The 14,482-nt window shown below is 44.0% G+C and overlaps 1 pseudogene; it reads left to right on the forward strand.

Annotated features, from left to right (window-relative positions):
* The first annotated feature begins 3,979 nt into the window (after window positions 1-3,979).
* Window positions 3,980-4,294, forward strand: LOC145280380 (uncharacterized; annotated as a pseudogene).
* Window positions 4,295-14,482: the final 10,188 nt, after the last annotated feature.

The raw sequence follows: 14,482 nt of genomic DNA on the forward strand, positions 1-14,482 counted from the left end.
GGTTTTGCACGTATTTTAGAAGGAGTGAAAATTCTAAAAGGACTTTAAACGAGAAAAAAAGAAAAGGCACGTGCCTGACTGGCTTTCAATTTGTGAGTACGCTCCTAAAATGTATTTCATATGCGAGTGTGATTAGGAGATACTATTTTGAATATTATTATTGTATTCGTTAATGGATACACACATCTTCATTATAAGAACCAGTGTTATTTTTTTTCACTACATGTTACTTTGGCGTTTCATAAGTTTAATGCCTGCAAAGGGAAAAATTTGGAACGAAATTTATTGTGAATAAAATCCCTTCTTCGTTTCAAAGCAAGACCTTTATATTTCATTCTTTACCCCCCCCTCCCTTTTTATTCCATGCTGTCATTTTTTTTTAGGTTAGTTACTTTAGCGTCGAATTTATCTGGGAGCAAGATAAAATTTCGACATTGTCAGGGAGAGTGCTATTGGGAAGTTTCGTATCCATACGAAACACTACAACAGATTTATAGTGGTAAAGGTGTTGTTGTCAGTAGCAATGAGTCTGGTTGATGTCGGCGAGTTACTTGCGATAAGTTAGTGACGTCGTCGGCGATGATGGCAGTGTATTTGCAGTAGGTTGATGTCAGCGACGATGGCGATGTATTTGCAGTATGTTGGTGGCGGCGATGATGGTGATGTATTCACAAAATGTTGGTGTCGGCGATAATGGTGAGATATTCACAGTAAATCCGTGTCAGCAACGGCAGCGATGTATTCATAGTAAGTTGATGGCAATGATGACGATGTCGAGACGATCCCAAGGATAGTAAGACTGCCTCATGGTCGAAAGAGGGGTTCCTTTTATAATCAGTCTTTGGCTCGAATCGGATCCAAAAATGTTTCATTTTTTGTGTCTCTGATTGGTTAGTAAGTCGCGTTTTCTGATCATGTGGTATATCGCCTGCTGCAGCCACGTGGAGAATGCAGTTTTTTTTCGTTCTTCGCAGCGTGTGTGTAGGCGTAATCAAAATTGTGTACATGACTGAAATTTTAATGTGCGGTAAAATGCGCGAGCAATTGCACTTTTTTTTAATACAGTAATTGAGTGACATATATTATATAACATTTATGTGTTGCTAACTGTAATTTCTCTAACTTCCTTACTTCGAGGGCTTATAATATTTTGTAATATTACGCTAGATTGTGCCTTATGCAAGCTAAGGTAAGGTGATAGGGCTGTAGTTCAATAATCGACGTAACCAATGTAACTATTAGTTTTATAGTTGTTATAGGAGTTGTACTCTCTCAAGAAGCATTTAAACTTATAAATGATGTTGGTTCGTTCTAATGGTTTGAGAGTATATGTGAGGCATTGTTTTTTTTTACTACTAGATTCTGGGTTTTAATTTTTTTTTATCTATCTGTTGTTGTTAGTGGAGGAAACGTATCTATGGAAAATATTTTTCATAACCTTTTCTTCTAATTTAAAGATCGGTTACATTTGGTTACATTAGACTAGGTAAACGGTATTATGATTTTGATGTTGTGTTATATTACTATTTGTGGTGGTATTTTATAAGTTCTGAAGCATTGAGTTGACCTGGTCAACTATGCAAAATATCAGTTCTTAAGATTAAAAAAACAATGCAAAATGTAACTTATGAAAACTTACAGCTGACATTTTTATGTATCATTAATCCATGTTTTTATTGACTATTCTTGCGATTGCCAATTTTTTGTTATCTTTGTTTCTATCAGAAGATGTAGGGGACACTGCCGTGCGCTGTTCTGAAACCTCCTTATTTATAAGATTGTAAAACAATGTTTATTTACTTTTTTAATTAAAAACTTTAAGCTTTTATTTGATTTTAATTTTACAGATTATGTAAGTCTCTTCTATACGAAATTGAGTGTTACTATGGAGACCTGCTACACAGTAGTGTTTGCTGGCTTAGTCGGGGTAAATTTATTATTAGATTTGTCAGTTGTCTTGAGGCTATTAAGATGTTTCCTGATGAGAAAAAGAATCACGTCTTTAAATTTACATATATATAAGGCAAAACGGCCATGCGCGTTTTTGTATGTCCAGCAAAGGCTTTTCTGTGGGGGTTCTCTGGGGAGGGGCGTACTATATTTTAGAACTTTTTATATACTCCCTAGATTACAATATCTATGATTTATGAATGGTCGGTGTCTCTACATTTATTTTGAGCGACTTTTTAAAAAAGAAAAAACCTAGTTTCCAGTGTTTGTTTGTCTTTTTCGTATAAATAGAGCGAAATACAATCAAATCAGCTCACTAACCTTCTTAGCCCGGGATCAAAGATTTGTTCCAGCAGATGCTGCCCTAAAGACTATATGTGGGGACAAACCCCACATATCAGACCATTGTTCCTGTGGCATTCAGTTTTAATTAATGTAGGGGAAACCCTTCATACCAATTGTCACTATCCAGTTCCTTCTCAGGGGAGCTGGTCCCCTTACCCCTCTCTCCACATTAAAAACGGCATTGTGCCTAATTTGCTTCGTGGGGAAGCAAATAAATACAATCAGCTCGCTCAGACAATTGGTATTCATTTAAGAGCTTCCTTTTTTTTGGGGGGGGGGGGGGCTTGGTTTCCTCAATACCGTTGGGAAACAAATAAATGAAACAGTGGAAAGCTGAACTGGCCTCCAGCCAACCTTCATTTTTGCACCTGCGTATTCCACTTAGCAAGTCCACTTTTTAATTGACATCACTAAATTTCAACACTTTTCACTTCCTATGGACTTGTAGCATAGCGGTAAGATGTCACATTTTCTTTTACTTTCTTTTCCACCTTCGCATCACGGGTTCGAGCCTCCCTCCCTACTAACACTTTTTTTTTATTTTACACCACCAAACACTCGGGCAACGCCGGGTACCCTCACTAATAAATATAAAATCTGATTGTTGAAGTTGATGTTTTTGACTGATATGAGCATACATTTAAATGAACTGAAATTACAAGGACAGAGCCAAACAATACTTGATTTTTTAGCTATTGAAATGGGTTTACAATCAAACTAAACATTTTTACCCGTGACCTGAACATCAAGACATTCACGTACTTCCTAAGTGTGATGGATCTCTCAAATCAATTTAAAGTAAACGCAGATAGGCATCAGTACATTGAAGCACACAAAACAGAACCTGATAATCTAAGTAAAGACTTCCAAATTCATGGATCCTTAATTTCGTATATCATTAAGCCTGATATAATTCATTTGAAAACTACCCAGTTGGAATTTTCTAGTTGGATGTATATTGAGGGCTTTAGAATGTAACAGATTAACTTCAGGTCTTCAGAATTATTGACATCAATGTTTGTTGAACTATGGAAATCTCTGAAAAACGAAAATCTAAAATAGTCTGTTGCTATTTTTAGATGGGGGACATCTCTTCAGAATTATTTCATGTTAAAAGAAAATTGCGTTTGCTTTTCTTTGGGGTTTTGGATCAACCTATTGCTGGGAGCAAATTAGGTCAGGATCATCAATCAATCAGGGCTTCATGCTAAGCAATCACGTGTTGAAAATGGAAGTCATTTAATAAAAATATGGGGGCACATACCTCATCACCGGAGCCTGCGTCATCCAGAAAGGTTTTAAAAATTAAAGGCAAGGAACATCTTGTCTGTAAATTGAAACGAAGTATTTATGGCTTGAAGCAGTCCCCAAGATGTTGGAATGATGCATTGCATGGTCAGCTGAAGAAGATGGACTTCAAACAGTTGGAAAGTGATCCTTGCATTTACATAAAATCTTCAGGAGGAGACATTTTCATAACAGCTGTTTATGTTGATGACATCATTGTGGCATGTAAATCCACAAGTCTTATTGAAGATTTCATGAAAGCGATATCAAAGATTTTCAAAATAAAAGATTTGGGAAAATACACCATTTTTTTGGTGTGAAGATTATTTATCCCGGAGCAGGAAAAATATGGATTAGACAGCCTACATACACAGCAGATGTCTTGAGAAAGTTCCAGATGGAGAATTCCAAACCTGTGTCTACTCCAATTGATCCCGGAACAAAATTGACGAAGGCAACGGAAACAAGTAAACTGATCAACAAAGAGTTGTATCAGTCTGCAGTTGGGAGCCTATTGTACCTGTCGACAAGGACACGACCGGATATTGCTCATGCCGTTGGAAATGTTTCGAGATTCTGCTCTCAACCTACAATGGAACACTGGAAGGCTGTGAAACATATCCTCCGGTACTTAAACGGTACACAAGGATATGGTTTACTGTATGACAAGAAGAAAGCCACCAATCTCCTGGGGTACTCCGATGCTGACTAGGCTGGTAATTTGGATGATCGCAGATCAACATCTGGATATGTTTTTAAGCTGAGTGGTGCGGCAGTCAGCTGGAGAAGCAAAAGGCAAACCTGTGTTGCTCTATCAACAGCCGAAGCTGAGTACATGACATTGGCAAGTACAGCACAGGAGGCTGTTTGGATGCAGAATCTTCAAAGTGCCTTGCTAGGATCTCCAGTAACACCAACCCTTATATATGAGGACAATCAGTCAACCATATGTATGGCAAGGAGTCCACAGTATCATGGAAGGGCCAAACATGTGGACATAAAGTTCCACTATGTTCGAGAACTGGTCGAGCGGGAAACTGTTAAGCTCGAATACTGTCTGTTGTATTATTTACATGTGCTGATGATGATTAGTGATTAACTAGAACGCTGAGAGACTGGAATGAAACGCGTTTATTTTCTAGTCTTACAAACCGGAACTGCTTGGCGGTGAGCCCGAAACCGGAAGTAGGGTTATGGGAGAGGAGTGGGAGGAAGACTGGATGGGGGTATTACTATTGGTTCTACAACATCTCCCTTTCTATTGAAGGAGAAGTATATTGGGTTGTGATGGGTTGGGGACGGTTTGTGGGGAGGGGGTAATAGATCGTTTGTTATGTGTCACAGGTCGAGTCTCTGTATAGGTTTGCTCGGCCTGCTTGATCTGCGTGGTTTGGCAGGCGTCGATGGAACTGATGGATGTGTCCTTGGGATGGTTGATAGGTGACCATCGGTTTGCCTATGGTTTTGTGCTGGAATAGCGTTGTGAAGATAAGGAACTCTGTGTGTTCCGCAACAAGTTTTCAGTTGGTGCTGCCTCTTCATATCGGCTGCCTTGCCCTTTGTTGGCCTTAAAGACTGTCTGTTTCTACGATGTATTACACCACTTGCAAGTTTCACCTGGTATGACCTTGGCTCATCAGCAATCTGTACAATCTTTCCGGGTTCCCAGAGTCTGGTTCTTTTGTCTTGAACATAAACCTGTTGACCGGTCTGTAACTCTGTGTGTTGATGGCTATTCTTTCGGTCGTACCATTTTTTTGTTTCTTCTTTGTTTTTCTCAAGCTCTACCTTTGTTTGTTCATCCCCTAGTTGTTGTTTCGATATCAGTGGGGTCCTCATGGGTCTCCCATTCAATAACTCTGCTGGGGATTTGATTTGAGCTGATAGCGGTGTGGCCCTGTAAGCCATCATTGCTAAGTGGCTGTCTGTGTTTGTCTCTCGAGCTTTCAACAATAGCTTTTTACAGATACCCACCATCCTCTCTGCGAATCCATTTGACCGGGGGTGGTGTAGTGACGAGGTAGTGTGCTTAAAGTTGTAGGACTTGGCAAAATCTGCAAACTCTGTACTGGAATACTGTGGCCCATTGTCACTGTATACCACCTCTGGGACACCACGTTCTTCAAACAGGAGTTTCATTTGTCGAATTATTGCGGCTGATGTGGTGGAGTGGAGACGCCGTATGAATGGGCTGCGGCTGTAATGGTCTCCCATTAGTAAGAATTCCTTATCTTCCATAGCAAAGATGTCTGTAGTGATATACTGCCATGGGTAAGAAGGGGTTTCATGCTGGTGTAGTGTTTCTGATGGGATACTGGGTTGGTACTTCTGACATGTAGAACAGTCTCTAATTAGTTCTTCTACGTCCTTGTTGATACCGACCCAGAAAACTGCTGTTCGAGCCAGTAAACGTGTTTTCTCCATCCCTTGGTGGGACGAATGTAGTTGTTGTAGGATGTCTGATTGAAGTGAGAGAAGTATAATTATTTTATTGCCTTTAAGGAGTATCCCATCCTGGAGTCCAATTTCGTCCCTATAGTTCCAGAAAGCTTGTATATGAGGGTGGCAGTTGGATCTATTTGCTGGCCATCCCGACGTAACGGTGTTGGTGAGCTCTTGTAGTACTGGGTCCTTGAATGTTTCTGCCTTGATATCTTGCAGGCGAGTTGGAGATGCATTGAGGTGTGCGTTAAGTAGATGTATGTTGATGTCTACATCTCTGATTGGCTCCCCTGGTCTTGGTGATACCCTGGACATGCAGTCGGCTATTGGGATAGACTTTCCTGGATTGTATTTAACTGTGAAGTCATAGCCCTGGATTTTGAGTAACATTCTTGCTAGCCTTGGTGGTGCATTAGCCAGATTCTTTAAGGCTATTGATTCTAGTGGTTTGTGGTCTGTTTGTATTGTCACTACTTGACCCCATACATAGTGATGAAATTTCTCCAATCCAAAGACCACTGCTAGCATTTCACGTTCTATGTTGGAGTATCTTGTTTCTGGCCCTGACAGGGTTTTGCTTGCTAGAGCGACTGGCATTCCATTTTGAATGAGGGCTGCGCCCAGTCCAGCTAATGATGCGTCTACTTGTATATTTATTGGCGCTTTTGGGTCAAAATATTTGAGCACAATTGCTTTTCCTATTTCCTCTTTTATGTTGTTGAATGCCATCTGTTCCTGTTCTGTCCAGATGAACTGCGTTTTTGTCGACAGAAGGTCTCGGAGCGGCTTGGTCAGCATTGGCAGATGTGGTGAAAATTTGTTCAAGTAATTTGCTAGCCCAAGAAAGCTTGTTAGTTGTTTTTCATCTTTTGGTGGTTTCATCTGAACGATCGCTTCTATCTTCTTTGGGTCTGGTTTCACTCCATCCCTTGATATGACATGTCCAAAAAAAGAAATTTCTTGTGCGCGGACCACTAATTTGTCTGGGTTGAACTTGCAGTTCTTAGACCGAGCTCTTTCTAGTAGTTCCTTGAGCGCTTTGTCATGATCGCTGCCATCCTCCTCAAATCCGACAATAACAGTGTCATCTGATATTGAGAGAACATTCTTGATGTCTCCAAAGGCATCAAACATAGCTCGCTGAAATTCGTCTTGTGCGCTCTTAACTCCCATTGGGAAGCGCTTGAACATATAGCGTCCTTCAGGGGTGATGAAAGTGGTTAGTTCTCTTGATTTCTTATCCAGTTTCATGTTCCAGAAGCCAGATTTCACGTCGACTATTGAGAACCATTTTGCTCCATGGAGTCTGGAGATGATTTCCTCAAATGTCGGTGTGACAAAATGTGGTCGCCTTGTTTAGATCTTTAGGATCCAGGCATAGCCTGACAGATCCATTGGGTTTTGTGACACACACAAAAGAGTTGACCCAGGATGTCGGTTTTGTTACGGGAATTATTATATCCTGGGCTACAAGGGAGTCAAGCTCTGCTTTGAATTTCTCTTTTAAAGCTATTGGCACCCGCCGGGGTGAGTGTATTACTGAAGTTTTGACGGGTCAATCTTAATGCTGTACTCCCCTGGCAGGCACCCGATGCCCTTGAACACGTCAGAAAACTCTCTCAGTATGCGCTTTCTTTCTTTCATGTCTCCTTCTGGTTTTGCATGCATTGCTGCAGTTGAATCGATGTGGTCATGCTCCACTGTATTGGTCCCTATTGTAAAATTAAGGGTAACTAGTCCCCGTTTTCTAGAAGTCTGGAGGCCAAGTAGTGCGGGTCCCCTGCTTTTTACCACGTGGAAGTTGGCACTCGTAAATTTGTCGCCATATCTGACTCCTAGGTGACATATACCCACTTGGTCGATTGGGACACCACCGAAGGCAAATAGTTTGATTGGAGTGTTTAGAAGTTGCACATGTTTGAGTTGTTTGTAACACTCCCATAGGATAAGGTTACTCATGGCTCCTGTGTCCACCTTCGCATTTATTTTTATTTGTGATTTTTTGTTCCCTATTCTCAAGTCTGCATATGCCTCTCTAGCATCTGCTGGGACATGGGATTTTGTTATTTTTGGCCCTGATATGGTATGGAAATATACCTGTTATGATGTTATGATTTAGATCTCGTTTTGACTTGAGGACGCCGTCATACTGTCTGCCACGTGTCACCGTGACGATCACCACTCAAGTTTCATGATTCCTGACCGCTTTGGGGAGAAATTGACTATGTAGGGATTCACTCTACGATCGCTGCCATGGCACCAAAGTCGAGGCACATGATCATGGTTACCTCCACGAAATTACGGGCAGAACGCTTAGATGCCTTACACACCATAGCGAAAATAACAACTCAAAAGAAACACAGTTTTCTCGACATGGGGGCAATTTCTTCATCACTGACCATTGTCTACAACTACGTCCGCGTGCTTGCTATATTTAGCGAAGCCAAGGAAAAGAAAGCAGAAGGACCACCAGCCTCGCCATCACTACAACGGAGGCTTCGTCGCGCCTTGTAAACAACAACAACTATCGCCATTAACACAGCAGTATAACCAGCACCAGCACTGCTGCTACCACTACTACAAACGGAGGTTTCGTCGCGCCTTATAAACAACAACAACTATCGCCATTAACACAGCATTATAACCAGCACCGCTGCTACTACTACTACAACGAAGGGATCGTCGCGCTTTATAACAACAATAACAACAACTAACAACAATCTGCCATCTTCACCCCAACGACAGCTCGTTATTATTCTGTGTTATTTATTCAAAAATAAATTGTTGAGTTCGTCGAATTTTTAATCCTGTGTTGTCTATTCTTTTTGCTTGTCACCATACGCTTCCTAACATAACAACTGGTGTCATAAGCGTGCGACAGGTAGAATGGACTACTCAGGGTGCACCCGTAACGAACTTCTCAGTTTTATCAGAGACCAGAAATCGTCACTCCTCCAGCTAAAATCGGGTACATCACGACCAGACGAGGCCCTTATCACCGAAATAAAAGCGGACCTAGAGATTATGCTCTCCACCCTCAAATCGACCACCTTAACCAACACGCCCAAAGCCGATAACAACGACTACAATCTGATGATCAGATTACAGGCCATACACGATTCGGTAAAGGATATAAAAAAGTTCAACCCCGGGAACGATGTTAACCGCTTCATCACGGATGTAAACAAAACATACATGATACACGTCAAGCCGGAAATCAGTACCCACCCTAGCATCGAAAAGGGTTTGTCAGAATCTGCAAACAGCTTCTGAACGAAGGGATATTCCAGCAAATGACGGACTCCCAACACGACACATCTACCTTCGAGCAACTCAAAGCATACCTCATAACGACCCACGGCAGCCAAATGACGAACTTCCAGCACCTCAGCCGGGCTTGGGATTTGCAGCGTCGAGATGGGGAGAGATTGACAGATTTCGCCGGCCGACTGGAAAACACGATTAGAGAGGCTGCAGTACACATAAAGGCAAAATTTAAGTCGGACCACTCACGGGAAATACCTGCAGATACTGTCTTCTCTCTCATGGGTGCAATGCTAATGAGCGAGAAGGTGAAAGCCTGGAGACCGAGCTTATACCCACACATCGTCAAAACAATGGATAAGCATTATACGGCGGGTGGGATAGCTAGTGATGCACAGCGGTACATCGACTGTTGTGTCAAAACGGACGATGAAATTAATGATAGTCCCATAGTGTACTACGCAAACAGGCCACAACGATCTGATCAAAGGACCAGGCGAACTGAACACAATGTGAACAGGCAAACACTCCGCCCACAGGCAAGGGAAGATACCACAACACCGCGCAACACCAAACCCAGTGGCACTCGCGGCCATTTTCAGACGCGCAGGGACGATGAACAAAATCAGGATGCTGAGATCTGCCAAAACTACATGAAAGGCTATGCATGCTTCCATGGACGCAACTGTCGGTACCGGCACCCACCTCGTTCCCAGGCATATATCGCAACAGACGACAAGGATATGCCACCGTAAGATACTCTCCCCACTACCATGGGCGACGATTTTCAATACGGACCGGGCGAGATGTGATGGCTCACCCCGTGGTCCAACAGACTCACCATCACATATTTAACTTTCATCAACACTCGGCGCAGAAGTCACCTTTCGTCAACACACATTTCATGATCGAGGGAGCTACGTTCTCGGACATATCTATGTTGGAATCAGGCTGCTCCACTTGCATTATGCCAGTATCTCGAATACCAGAAGAGATCAGACGTCGAATAACGCCATCCAACGTGCATGTGAGAGGCATAAACGGCAGCATCCATATCCTTGGCGAACTTAATTGTGGCATCGCCATCGGCAACCACGATTCACCCAGGTTCGACGGGATCAACATGCTGATAACATCCGCTATATCTCCAATCCTGATCGGCCAAAGCATCCTTGGTCACAGCACATTAGACTCCTACACAATCGACCACCAAAAATCAACGATCGAATTCAGACGCACGCTCGCGTCCACTCCGATAACTCACACGGCAGCAATACTACCAGCTCTTACACAGAAGATACCAGCTGATGATACCACATTTGGAGCCCACACCATCGATCATCCCACTAGACTCACACAGCCCAGCCTCAAGACACTAAATGAAAAACTACACTGGCTACAGAGTAATGTGGGTGTGGCATTGCCCAACCATCCAAACCGCGACGAACTGGAGGCCACAGCAGACTTAATCATCCGCTTCGCTGACATCATGGGTACCGAAAAGGGAGAAAAGAGTACCTTCATCAGACCAGTTCGAATACCAACCAATGGCCAATCCCGCTGTCAGAAGCAACACCCAATCGCCCAGGCTCTCGAGGCTGATGTCGATGCTGAAATCATGCACATGGCCGCCAGAGAGATCATCGAACCATGCAAGGACCCCAAGGGTTTTAATAGCCCTGTATTTGCCGTTCGCAAGAAGAACAGGGCAATCCGGGTAGTTGCTAACTTCAAAGCAACACTCAACAAGGTCCTAGTCGATCTCGACCCCTACCCCATACCTACGGTTGACCACCTGTTCCACAGAATCGGCGAAGGAAATAAATATTTTGCATCCCTTGATCTTCGCAGTGGCTATTGGCAGATCGCTATCGACGAGCGTGATCGACACAAAACTGCATTCACATGGAAGGGCAAATGCTACCAATACACACGACTCGCCTTTGGTCGCACATCTGCCGGACAAATCTTCTCCCGCTGCATAGCTGAAGCCTTGGCCACTGTTACATCTCGCACCAACATATCCTCATACATTGACGACAACCTAGTCCACGCCAAAACATTTGAAGGATACATACTGGCACTGGAGCAACTATTCACCGCTCTACGTAAATTTGGACTAAAATTGAATCCGGATAAATGTACCTTCCTCGCGAACGAAACAAAATTCCTCGGTCGCATCGTAAATAGCAAGGGTTTCAAGGCCGACCCCGAATACGTCCGCGCCATCATGGAAATGAAGCCTCCAACAACAAAAAAGAACTGCAAGGCCTCATAGGTCGTTTAGTGTGGATACGGCAATTCCTGGAGACACGGGTACAGGAACAAATCAGGTCGGACACATTTTCCAGCATCATGACCCCCATCCATGAACTGAATAGGGCTGGCAAACCATTTGCATGGACTGAGCAGGCGGACAAGGCCTTTAATAAGATAAAGAAACGACTGTCATCGCCTCCTGTCATTTCATTCCCTGACTTTGATCAACTCTTCACGCTCACCACTGATGCGAGTGACACCGCATGTGGGGCCATCCTAATGCAAGAAGATGACAGGGGAAAGAAGAAGATCATAGCAGTCGCTTCACACATATTTAACACCACGGAACAAAACTGGTCCACAACTGAGCGCGAGGCATACGCAATAAAGTGGGCCATAGCAAAATTCGACTACTACACAGCCGCCCCTTCGTCATCTTCACCGATCACAGATCACTAACCTATCTGGATCAGCGGGTATTCAACAATGCCAAAATCCGCAGATGGCAGGAAGAGATCACATGCTATAAATTCGTCCTGGAATTTGTGGAGGGCGAATCCAATGTCTGGGCCGACATGCTCAGCAGAAGTCATGGCTAAAGAAAAAATAACACACCAGCTGACGCCAACCCTGCAGGCAAAACATTCAGAATCCAGGGTTCGGACCTACGCATTTACATCCCATCTTGGTGTATGGACGAAATTGATGGATCAATGCTTATCCCCGAAGCACACACACCTCAGAACACCCGCCACCACAAGAATATTGTGGATGCGTTCTTTGCCTATCACTCTTCATCGACCATCCCCACAAAATACAATTGCGACCATATCAATATCGCTGCTGAACAATGCACAGACAACACACTGTCGAGAATCATCAAAACCCTCCAGACGAATAACTCCAGCAAAAACTGTAACATCGACCCCGATGACCATCGGGCCCCCATACTCAACAAATACATCCACCAGTTCTACCTGGAGCCCGGCACATCTGTCTTGATGATTAGGGACAACAATCATTCCCCAAAACTGGTCGTACCATACAAACTCCGTCCCAAGTACCTGCATCAGGCCCATGACTGCGTCAATCATTCAGGTATCGCCCGCATGCGCGAACATCTATCCGGCTACTGGTGGGAATGCAAGGACCATGACATTAGGACGTATGTCAACTCCTGCGAAACATGTGCCAAGCGGAAGGGTAACTATGGCAAACGCAAGGTCTGGCCCACCGGACACTGCAAACGTGGAGAAAGACCGTTCGAAATCATCTACATTGATTTCGTCACGATGCCAATTTCAAAGGGGAAACGCTACATCCTAACCATGCTGGACAGTTTCAGTAGACACCTTACGGCTGTGCCGTGTTCCAGAGATCGTGCGATCGATGCTGCCCGTGGAATTTACAGTTTCTTCCTTCGACACCGGGAAATACCACGCATTGTTTCATCCGATCGCAGAACCCACTTCACGGGGGAGGTATACAGGATCTTTTGCCAACTCACATCAATCACGCAGGAATTACATTGTGCCTGGCGACCACAAAGCTCAGGCAACATTGAACGACAGCACCGCACGATGAAAAACGCCATATACATGCTGTGCGAAGATAGAGACTGTGAGTGGACCGACGTCCTCGAATCCGTCATCTCATCAATGAATGCTACCACCAACAGTGCCACTGGAGCATCACCACACTATATAATCACTGGTCGGCAGCCCAACATTGGTTTGCCAAGATTACCCGACAACAGTATCACAAACCACAGCCCCACGGCTTACGGCATGCAGGTCAATGCCCTGTTAAGACAAGTTCATCGACACGTCGCGCTGGCCAACAATGAAGCTGACCACGCCCAAAACCCAAATTTAGACAAGGACATGAATAAGGAACCAATACAAGTCGGTGACAAGGTACTAATCCACCGGCCACAATCAGCTCACGCATCTCACCTACCCTGGATCGGTACCTTCGAAGTTGCTAAGACCAACAGCATGGTGATCCAGATAAAAAATGATGATGGCGAGAGTGAATGGGTTCACCGGGCACATGTCCGCCGATTAATACCACGACCAAAACATTTGTCCCCCAATCTACCTCCTCTACCCTACCCAACTCGTCAATCTACCGAAGAGACAACGCCTCCACCCAAGGCAGGGGCACACAGAGCGTTGCAGGACCCCATATACATAGAAACCCCTCGACTACCGTCGGGATACAGATCAGACCTGATTCAGAATCGATCAACACGAGGCCAGCTTCCTAAACGATTTAAGGATTTCATCATGGGTTGATTCCATTCACACATGCAACTATGACCGCACTGGACAATTCAAGTCAAAATGAGATCTGGGGGAGCTGGTGTGCCTGGGCACGAGGTGGGTGCCGGTACCGACAGTTGCGTCCATGGAATCTGTCAATCTCTCCCCATCTCGACGCTGCAAATCCCAAGCCCGGCTGAGGTGCTGGAAGTTCGTCATTTGGCTGCCGTGGGTCGTTATGAGGTATGCTTTGAGTTGCTCGAAGGTAGATGTGTCGTGTTGGGAGTCCGTCATTTACTGGAATATCCCTTCGTTCAGAAGCTGTTTGCAGATTCTGACAAACTCTTTTTCGATGCTAGGGTGTGTACTGATTTCCGGCTTGACGTGTATCATGTATGTTTTGTTTACATCCGTGATGAAGCGGTTAACATTGTTCAACTGGGGTTGAACTTTTTTATATCCTTTACCGAATCGTGTATGGCCTGTAATCTGATCATCAGATTGTAGTCGTTGTTATCGGCTTTGGGCGTGTCGGTTAAGGTGGTCGATTTGAGGGTGGAGAGCATAATCTCTAGGTCCGCTTTTATTTCGGTGATAAGGGCCTCGTCTGGTCGTGATGTACCCGATTTTAGCTGGAGGAGTGCCGATTTCTGGTCTCTGATAAAACTGAG

This window comes from Euprymna scolopes, chromosome 7 (assembly GCF_053919585.1).
Source record: "Euprymna scolopes isolate OS-2025 chromosome 7, ASM5391958v1, whole genome shotgun sequence".
In the NCBI taxonomy this organism is placed as follows: domain Eukaryota; kingdom Metazoa; phylum Mollusca; class Cephalopoda; order Sepiida; family Sepiolidae; genus Euprymna; species Euprymna scolopes.